General features: G+C 36.8%; 1 protein-coding gene across 8 annotated transcripts in view; it reads right to left on the minus strand.

Annotated features, from left to right (window-relative positions):
- The window catches only part of ZNF638 (zinc finger protein 638), an 83,620-nt gene extending 73,611 nt beyond the window's left edge, over positions 1 to 10,009 (minus strand). For 4 of the 8 annotated variants that reach the window (XM_030877504.2, XM_030877503.2, XM_030877507.2 and 1 more), the window contains exon 1: positions 9,891 to 10,001. The gene's annotated coding sequence lies outside the window, so the exon portion shown is untranslated. Of the gene's footprint in view, positions 1 to 9,890 lie in introns of all 8 variants that reach the window. The other 4 variants (XM_060309945.1, XM_060309944.1, XM_030877502.2 and 1 more) reach the window with 3 other exon arrangements.
- Between the last annotated feature and the right edge of the window lie 1,296 nt (positions 10,010 to 11,305).

Genomic DNA, 11,305 nt, shown 5'->3' on the forward strand with positions numbered 1-11,305 from the left:
CCACCATCACCCTACTGCAAGCTCTCATCACTCTATACCACAGCTGGCCTCCACCCCAATTCATTCTGTCGTTACTGATTAATATCCCTAAAACACTTTTTATTATCACTCCTCTACATAAAAATCTTCACCACTTTACTGCTTCTCGTAAGATAGTGTCCAAACTTGTCAACCTGGCATTTAGTATATAACCTAATCCCAATCTACCTTTCACACTTTCCTAGCCTATACTTAATGAAAAATTTTTGCTACAGCCAAATTGGTCTATTTGCAATCTCCTGACCACTTTCAACACATTCCATACTTTATTCATACCTCACTACCTAGAATACTCCTAGGTCTCTGAATTAAACTCAATCTTCAAGATTGTTTCCAAGTCCCACCCCACAAGAATCTCTTTGATCATCTCCTATGGCACACATTAAGCTGTTAATCTAATAAGTGCAGTAATACATGCCATGTTCAAATTCATTTCTAAGCTAGTAATGTATCTCTATATGTCAGATGAGAAGGGTTTGAATTCTACCGGATTCACCATTTACTATTAAGATTTTGGGCAAGCTACTTAATCTCCAGAGCATCAGTTTCCTCATCTGTAAAAAAGGAAAGTATCTTCCTCTACAGATTATTGTTAAGGACTAAGATGAAATACAAATATGTACAGTGTCTAACAAATGAGCTGCCCACTAAATGTCAGTTTCACTCTCCCTCCCCTCATTCCACTGAGCAGGGGTCTTTCAGGCAGACAAATCTCACTCCTAAGCATCAATATCTTTTAATCTCTGCCTCTGCAAAGCAGAGGGTAGCTAAATTTAGGGGGGCAAAAAGGGTAAGAGATGAGTAAAAGCAGAAATCATAAAAATAATTTCTCTCTATTCACATACAACCTCTTTCTATCTTAACAGATTCAGAAGAATTAGAGTTAAATCTCTTGAACACAAAACCTATCCTGGAAGAACTACAATATAATAGATGCTCTGTAAGCCCAAAAGTAAAAGCAATCCAAAAAGTCAGCTGTGCTTTATAAAAGTATTTTGAAGCAATTAATGCCTGCTAATGTCAATGTCTTAAAAAAAAAAAACAACTCAAAATGCAAAAAGATCAGAAAAAGGCAAGCTTCCCAGCTACACAATAGTATGCTCCAGTCTAAAGTTAACACTTTTTCCTTGGCTGTTATAAACTGAAAATCTACAGTTATCCACATAGATTTGTTGATGCACTGGCATTTAAAGAATCAAATGTTGACTCAAGTATCTAGCAAGTGAAATGATGAATTTGGGATTTTCATTAAAATAATCTAGGAAACAAAGGGTGCATGTCGGCGGGAGTGAGGGGTGGGGTTTGGTGAGTGAGAAGTTAGATGAAGCACAACTGGCAAAAATATCTGTTGTGGAAGCTGAGTGACGGGTCCAAAAGGATTTATCACCTTTCCTCTCTACTTTTTTACATGTTTGAACATTACCAAAATAAAAAATTAAAGTGCTAAATATTAAGTATGACATTTTTAACAAAACAAAAAAGGAGGGTGGGAGAGTATAAAACCAACGTAATTTCATACTTCTCAATCTAATCTAATATTATCACACCAAAGTCTAACAAAAGCCAAAATCAGCTGATTTGCTATGATTAACAGGCAATGTATAAATAACATGCAGATTTAAGTCTAAAATCTCATTTTAGTTCATTCTCTCCTACATCATTCCTTCCCACCTGACTCAACTGACTTATTAGTTATTAAACAGTTTCATATTTCACTCTTTCTCTGTGTGGAAAAAAAACTATTTGTGAGATGAAAAAAGTAAAATTAAGCAAAACAAGCAAAGGACTCTTGATATGAAACCCCTGATTAAGAATTAGGTTATGCCACACCAAAGAAAATAAACCCTCAGTCTTTTGAGAATGAAACTGATATAACCTAAAAACAATGTGATAAGAAACAAGAACCAGGAAGACAAGGGTAAATTTGGCACTAACACCTGGAAAACAACTGAACAAATAAAGACAACAATTATAAAGCCTTCTTCACTTAATTCTAGGAGTTCTGGCCATAAAGAGGTTCATTCACCTAATGGAATTTACAGAGAGCCAACACATCAAATCATAAAACTAACCTGGAAAAATCTGAGTTGAGATCTGAGTTCTTAATTATTAACTCCACTGAACACAACTGCAATTAAATAATACTTACCCTTTAAAATAAATTTTTATTCCTGATGATATAACAGATGTTTGTTAAACAATAAAAAGTAGCAAATGAAATGCTTACCAGTAAAACCATTACCAACACTGAACTAATATTCTGATGTAATTTCTTCTAGTTTTGTGTATGTGCATACATACATGGATGGGAAGGGGAAGAGGGTACACCAAACTTTATCGTATGAACTACACTATTGGCTATTTTCAATCAACATTTTATTTTCCTAAATTTAATGGTTTTCAAAAACAAGATATTTAATGGTCACAAAACATTCTCAACTCCTGAAGGATTATTATTTTGATAAGTAGCAGTTAAAAACTCTTTTCTATGTCCTATCAAGAACTAAAATATGCCACTCTGAAAAGAAATGAAATATTCAACAAAATGTCAACCATACAAATTCTTTTAGAAGCATCTAGTAGAAACTGAGTTCTTGAGGCAGACATGAAGAAATGGCTTAACAGATTTTTTAAAAATCGCCATGATATCCCATGAGATATTTCTGTGATGTCCACTACCTATTTTGATACAGTCTTTCAGATGGAAGGGAATCCTTAATTTTCTTTACAGATATTCATAAAGAAATCTGAAATCTAAAAATATAAAAGCATCATCGAAAATTAGTCAGCCAGATCATAATGGCTCCATTAGATTCATAATGAAAAGACTTATCAAACCCCATACTTGAACTTTATAGCACTTCACTGTTTAAAAAGCAATTTGATATCCGTTATCTCATCTGAGCCTTACAACAACCCAGTGAGCAAGTGAATCCAAGTTTACAGGTTAAGTAAAGCCTTAGAACTAAGTGGCAAGGTCACAAACAGAACCTGTGACTCCTCTCGGTGTTCTTTCCATGCTGTATTCTAGATATACAAAATTTAAATTTTATAGCTTTGTTTTTTCTAATTATTAAAAAAGGCAATACATGTTCATTAACACCCTCCCCCAAAAGAAAGATCATCCCCTTGACAAGCAGAAAAGAATTAAAAGTCTTCTATAATCTTACCATGAAGGGAAAACTACAATTAACATTATTTTCTAGGTATATACCCACATACTTCATTTGATACCCTGTGTTAGAGCAACTGTTTGTCTCAAAATATATAAAATTTACTTTCACACCTAAGAATGCAAGCATTACACTGGCCAGTTAATACAAGAGTACATGTCATTCCGTGCTTTTCTCAGTTTGACTGGTACTCAACCTTCTAATCTCCTCTAGTATATAGGTAGATCCACTCAGCCAACTCTTTTCTACCTTTAGTTTTGTCCCCTCATGTCTCACAAAAGGTACACAAGTCATAATTCTGAAGGTGCCACGAGTACCATGCTGGATGTTAAAAATGCCAAAACGTGGTACACCTCAATGAAATCGTGAAAGAAAAAAATAAGCAGAAAACTAGCAACATTGTTTTTATCATGAAGGGCATCATCAAACTTCACTGCTACCTGGAAGGATTGGTAACCATCATGATTTCAGATCTGAAAGAAAACGGAAGATCAACTTGCTAATAATGCACAATACCAGGAACAGGTCACCATTAACAACCTTATACAGCAATGATTTAATAGTTATTATTTCCAGGAAGACAACTTTTTTGATAAACAGGATATGTGAGTATAATCAGATGCTTTTTTCTTTTTCAGGAATATGTATACTGCATACATAAATGGGTCTCTACAGACAACACTGTGTTCCCACAGTAAATGATGCCCCCCTGAGATGTTCACTGGTGGTCCTGCTTATTACTTTGCCACCCTCAACAAACAGAACACATTAGTCCAAGAGAAACCACTAGATCCAACTTGGAATAAAGAAATCTTTTCTGAGATTTTTTTTTAAACTAGAAATGAGAAAAATGGTGAATACTGATAAAACTCTGTTGTCAAAATGCTGTTGACGGCATACTCACTGCCTTAGTGAGAAAGCACGAAAACTGAAAAAAGGAAAGCCAGTAAAACAGGTAAGCAGGACCAAGAGGTAAATATAGTACTGAAGACTACCAGTTCCAACTGTTCTTGAAGTCAGACTGCATTCCTACCCTTCCTGCCATTTGGTTGTTCACTTCTTTCATGAAGTGCATGAGCCAGAAAATGTTCCCATCTGCCTAAAATGGGTTTCCAAAATCTTCAATTAAGTGTACCAAAATTATCTGGCCAAATGACTTAAAATGCCAAATGCCTTAAAGTCTTTACAAAGTACAAAAGAGCATATATAATGTTACTTTATATAAAAAATGGAAATGAGAAAACACATGTATCTGCTTATGGTTACAAAAAGAAATATAGGTAGGATAACACAGAAAACAGGACTGAAAAGAAATAAATGGGAACCATATTTCATGGAGTATGTCTTACTACATAATTTTGACTTTCAGAAGCATGTCAACAAACTAAAGTTTTAAAAAAATTAAATCAAGGATGGGAAGAAGGAAAAAAGCTAAAACTGAAAGCAAACTAATTCATTTTTCAAATGAACACCATAACTCACTGAAGGGGAAAAAGAAAACTAAACTAAACTAAAAACAAGTAATTTATGAACCCACTATTTGATTTATATGCTCTCAGTTTTGGTGGAGCTAGGAGAAAACTGAGACCTACAAACAAATTCTTACTCTTTTTACTAGTTTGTTTTGTCTTTTGCTTTTTTTTTTTGCAGTGGTATGGATAAAACAATTCTTAAATTACTTTAGCTATATCATGGGACTGAGCATGTAAGTAAATGTTTTGATAGTGCTGGGGACCAGGGTTCTCACTGTGGAAAACAAGATATATACATGGAATAAGATAAAGCAAGAAAGGACTGGGCAGTAACCACTGAGAAAGCCAGGAGTCCGTAACACCATACCAATCAATCACTGTAAATGTGGAGAAAATGCTAAGTTGGAAAATCATTTTATAACCATCACAGTAATGTAAAGATTGGTTCAGGCAAGAATCATCCGTGCATGTTAAATCCTGAGTGAAATTCTGATGAGGAACAGGACATTTCCATGGTCTTAAAATATCTCTCCACAGATCAATTAGTTCAAGGGAGAAAAAACCTCAAACATTTTGACCAAACATGTGATCAAACATCATATTATCCATGAGGGGCAGATGGACTTCCTGCACCTCCAGATCTGATACCATGGGGGAACAAAGCAATTTGATTTTTCTCTCCAGGGATGCATAATCTGAATCTATTCAAGAGGAAACATCAAAAAAATCCAAAATGAAAAATGTTCTATTAAAAAAAAAAAAGAAAGCAAATAGTATTCTTCGAAAATGGCAATTTCACAAAAAGATTAAAGGACTATAGAAATATTCCAAAGCAAGGAAGACTAAAGAAACACAACTAAATGCAATTACCTAATCCTAGACTGATCCTGTACTGGAGGGGAGAAAAAACTGCTATAAGAAACATTATTGGGCCAACAGACAAAATCAGAATATGGTAAAAAATATTATCAATATTAAATTTACTGAGATTGATAACGGCACTATGACTACAAAAGAAAACATCCTATTCTTAGGAAATCAACTATTACGCTAATTAATAAACTAATAAAGGGTAAAGGAACACAATACATGAAACTTACTCTCAAGGTAGTTCAGGAAAAAAATAAGGGTGCATGCAAGCACGCAAAATGATAGATAAAGGGAAGGGAAATACGGAATTCCCCTGTAAGCCAGCAGTTTAATTCATTCAAATAGTAAATGACCCAATACCAGGCTATCTAACACCTTAGTACTAGGTCAAAAAGGGACTATAAGCAAGTATGGCAACAGGCAGAAAGCTGGCAATGATAAAGAGCATCAGTCCTAAGCACATTTTTGGATTTGGCTATTCTTCTGCAACATGTTCACTCCCTAACTATTGACTGTTAGCCCATTATGCAATCCATAATTATCTCATTTTTGGGGAAATTTCCACTTATCTGAAGATATCCACCCTGCTACAAGGAGTGCCAGCAAGTGACTTCATGCAAAATTGGGTAACTCCCATAAGTAAAATTTAACACTAACATAGCATAGCGTTTTTTAAGAACTTAGACCCTGGACTCAGTGCTTTAGTTCTGATCCTGTTGCTTGCTAAAAATGTGAGCCTCAGCAAGCTGATTAACCCAAGACTCAGTATAACAGCACAGAATGTTGATGTGAAGAATGATTAAAATTATACCCCGTGACATGCAACAGATGCTCAAAAAATGTTAAGACAGTAAACAAAATGCTTTACCTAAGAAGCAGGTAGTTGTTTGTTCCTTTTATTAAGACATGGGTAATTTCTGAAAATTTCAATATGGTAGTAGAAATAGAAATTAAATTAATACATGTATACACAGACACGTGTGTGGTGTATAAGAAACAATTAGGGAGATGTGAATACTGACTGAATCTCTGATATTAAGGAACTATTATTACTTTAGGTGTGATATGCATGTTTTTTCCTAAATATTTTGGAGAAAAATTCTAAACTATAAATTGATGAATGATATGTTATGGGATTTGCTTAAAAATAACAGGATGGAGGGTAGAGACAAGACTGACCATTAGCTTATAATTGTTGAAGCTGGGTGATAGGTGAATCATTATAAAATACTCTCTGCTTTTGCGTACCTTTAAAATTTTCCCTAATAAAAAAAAATTTTTTTGAAAGAAGTGAAGAAATTCAAAAGAATAGAAAGTTGGCAACATTCACTCATTAGCAAGAACAACAGGGAAATCAGTTGCAAGATTAATAAAATGAAGACTGTGGAAGTAAGGCAAGAAAAAAGTATGAAAACTTAAGAATGACTGTAACAATAAATATACTTTGTTATTTAAGGGGCTCAAAAGAGTAGAAAAATAATCCAAAATGTACGTACCCCAGGGTAAGCACTAAGAAAACATCAAAATATATGCACCTTAAAACCCCTTCTCCTATACTCCCTGAACATTTCTCTTTTCAATACAAAGCCCGTTACTCTTGATCCTCACTGATCATAAGAGCTGTGTTTTATTTCTGTACCTCACCTTTTCCCTACCATTATTTCTTCCTTTCCATTATTCTCTTATTTTCCATATACCTATCTTCCTTCCGTTTTCATTTCAATCACAAATTTCAGACTACAGTAAATAAAGTTGAAGCAATGAAAGAGTAAGTAAAGTTGGATACAAAGAAGGCTTATTGGCTTTAGCCACAAGTATAATTACTTTCAGTTTGGAGGATCTCTAAAACCACATTTCAACATTCAGTAGCTTGTTTCCTTGCACAACAGCCCAAAATATATTACTGGGTACCCATACTGGAAGCACTGTTTCTCAGTATATAAAGCATTTTATTAATTATTTGGACAGATATTTTCCAAACCTTGACCAGTATACATTAAGTCACAGTAGAAAGAGCACGATTTGCACTCCCAAGGGCCTGTGTTCTTATCCAGACTCTGGCAACCACCACCTGAGTTCATTCACTCAACGTAGGAGCATCTAATACATACCAAGCACTGGGACAGATACAAAGATGAACATAATAATCATATAAATAAATGGATACAATATTATTTTGATAAGTTTATATCAATAGATGAAAATATTTTAATGAAAGATTATATGATCTTTCAGCTTCAAAATTCTATCAATTTAACCTAAATTCCTTTAAGCCTCTTCTTTTTAATTAAGAGGTAGTATCCACAGGTTGCAATTTTCTATTAAAAGATGCTGCCTAAGCACTTAAAAATTTGCAACAATAGTAACAGCTAACATTTATTAAGTACCTACTACGTGCCAAAGGATAGGGGCTTTTTATACCTTTTCTAACTTAATCCTCACAATAATCCCAAGCAGGAAGTAGTGGTATCACCATTTTACAGATACGGAAACAAAAGTTCAGAAAGACTAAAATAACTTACCCCAAATCTCACTCATACAGTTAAGAGGAAAACAGGGATTCGAAGCCAGATCTTCTGATTCCAAAGCCTATATTCTCTTTCCACTAAACTATTTGTCTCTCATTTTCTTTCACTACATAAAAAAAATTTCCAGAGATCACCTTCCTAAGAGCACCCAAGAGAAAAATTTTAAGACAGCCATGAAGTACAAAGTGATCACTAATTGTAAGTATTTTTTTAAACCTGAGTATATGCTGTATACGCCCCCCATAACAAAATACAAGAGATTACAAAACTAAAATACAACCACTACTCAAGGTAATAAATATGTGTGACATGAAAACCAGTAAATAAAAACGAACGAGATTCTGTGGTTTCTTCCAACTGTTTTATCTTTACCCTCACTTGGTTCCAACACAATCAAGAAGGCCCAGCATTATTTCTGTGTATTAACATGTTAATTTCACATGATTATTTAAGTGTATATTACCGAGTATGAGAATATAGTGTATATGAAATGCTGTCAAATGGAAAAAGAATGCAACATAAGCCCACTAAGTCTAGAATACCTAATCATCAGCAATATTTAAAGCTATATTGAAATAATGTAAATTATGTGTTCATTATTCTGTATAAACTTCATTAAACTCACTTTTTTTGTAAATTGTTTTTCAGATTATCAATTTTAATTGCAAATCTGAGCCAGCAAACATCCTTGAAAAATGAGTTAACCCTTTATAACAAATAAAGAAAAAAAAAATTTTGTGCACAATTCCAAAGCTGGTTAGAAAAAGAATCTGAATCAACAGAAGTCGCCGGATCCTGCTAACAAATTTTTCTTCAGAACTCCTCCAGATTAAAATATTACTTTCCCCCCAAATTTTGCCTCAGAGCAAATTTTAAAATTAAGAGAAAACAGCTTGAGGAAGCCTTCGTTGTCTACTTCAACTAAAGATCTTGTAATAATATGTCTCCCTTATTCACAGTTATCCCAAACAACAAAAGATCTGTTTCAGATGTCCTCCAGGATTCTTGTGTGTGGTACACATTCTCCTCCCACCTTGAACAGAACGGGGCCCAAAATCACGCAAACCTAAATCACTAACGATCCGCATTCTGGATTCCTCTGAGTAATTTGGAATTAAGTATCAGAGCAGTTCACGAGCCCTCGGTATCCCGCACAGAGGTGACACTCTCTTTGCTTTCAGGCCCGCACAAGGCAGGGAGAGAAAACCCCGACCAGCAAAAGCCGCTGGATCGTAGGTTCCCTCTTCACCCCAACTCCCCCTTTCCCAGCCCCAAACACAAACACGCTCTTCTCTCCACGCTTCTTGCACAATATTGCTCGCCAAAGGGCTCAGCTCGAGCTCCACCGCCTCTCTTCCAGGCCCGACGGGAATGGTTACTCCCTCCGCGACGCTCCCTCACCACCGCTTCCTCCGTCTGTCAGGCCTGGTGCGCTCTCGGCAGGCCCTCCGCGGATGGGGAAGGGGCCGCCACGGCCTTGCCGAAGGGCTGTTTTCGTTCCTCCGCCCAGTGCAAACGGCGTCAGGCGGCTCTTCCTGAAGCAGGGTCCTAACACGGGCCCCGACCCGGCCCTCCGGCGGGGGGCAGTGCGGTGAAACGACGCGGTGGAGAGGCAGCCGAGCTCCCTTCCCATCCCGGGGGTCCCCCAACCTCCTCCCGCCCCCGCCGTCAGCCCGCCGCCATTTTGTGCGCAGCCGCTGCGACACAGATACAATAGTCGGCCCGGATTGCAAAGGAAAGGCTCAGGACCCCCACGCTACGGACTCCCGCCTTCCAGCCCCCTGCTCCCCACAAGGCAGCCGTCCTACCTATGCCTACCCGACTAACAGCCGGATCCCATTTGCGCCCCACACAGTTTAGACTCAGCCTCCAGTCTCGACGCCGAAGAAGCTACCGCCTCCAAAGAGCCGCACGCATGCGCGCCGGTCGAGCCTTTGCGAGCCCTCAGCTGCTCGCGGCGCCTGCGTACCGCCGGCACCGCGCTCGCCCGGAGGCACGAGAAAGGGGCAGGAGGAACTCGGTTCCGGAAGGGGGCGCTCTCTCGTGTGGCGTTCCAGGCCGCCCCGGCAAAACTCGGGCACCGGTATCGGTGCCTCTGCCTGTTATGTGCCTGTCCTCTATTGTCCTGTTCAAATCATGCGCATATGTGAGACCTGCATTGTCTCACCTCCATGAAGTCTTCCCTGATCATTTTTGCCTTCAATAATACATTAAAATACATGGTATTCATCTGGCATTGGATATCGTAATGCTTTGTATGATTAAGATTTCACCTGCCTTTATCCTTTAAACATAGATATAGAAATACTTAATATTTCAATATCAAATCAATAGATATAAATTTACAATGATGCGAGGTATATCATAGCCACTGAAAACGTCAAGAAATTTGAATTCAATTAAAGCTAATTGAGCTAAAAGCTTAACACCTGGAAAATCCTTTGAGTCGTTTCGTAATAAAAATACCTACCTAATGTGATAGATATTTTTTACCTTTATTTTACCGATTAAAAACCTTGAGTTAAGAGACTTTGAGTAACTTCTCAAAGTACCTCTACTACACCAACAAAACAATTCAATCATTGGGCAAAATCTGGTAGAATTCACAAGTCCTGCCCCTTGGATACCATGCAATTCACATCACCTGCGAGCAACTGCTAGTTGTGATGCAACACAAGTAGATGCATTTCTTTTATTCACATTAAGCATAGAAAAGGCTGAAAGAAAAGTCTTCTATAAAATAATCTTACCGGATTTTCTTTTCAAACTTAAAGTCCTGATAGAGGCAACAAGCCAAAAACAACAAAGAAAAAGCCAAGAAGCTCTCCCCAAACTCCAAATAACCAATGTTAAAGTGTGATTATTTCCTTCCATATATTTCTTTATATTCATACAAACATACCCAAACGTGTTAATTGCATGTAATGGGAAATGTTCTTCATTCTTTTTTTCCCAAAGATTTACACATTGGCCTGCTATTTACTTTCCTGATTACTGACATTTCTCCAAGTAAATCATATAAATCCTCTTTTTTTAATAGTTGCATAAGACTCACAGTATGACTCTATCATCAATTCTTCAACCTGCTGAACACTAAAGTTGTTTTCAGTCTTTTTGATACTTACAAACATTGTTTTATACAAACAGCCTTACCAACTAATATTTTTATTTCCAAAGGCAAGTGAGACAGCTAGATTAAAGGACATGGATAGACAGATATTTA

The sequence above is a fragment of the Globicephala melas genome, chromosome 12 (assembly GCF_963455315.2).
Source record: "Globicephala melas chromosome 12, mGloMel1.2, whole genome shotgun sequence".
NCBI classification, from domain to species: Eukaryota; Metazoa; Chordata; class Mammalia; order Artiodactyla; family Delphinidae; genus Globicephala; species Globicephala melas.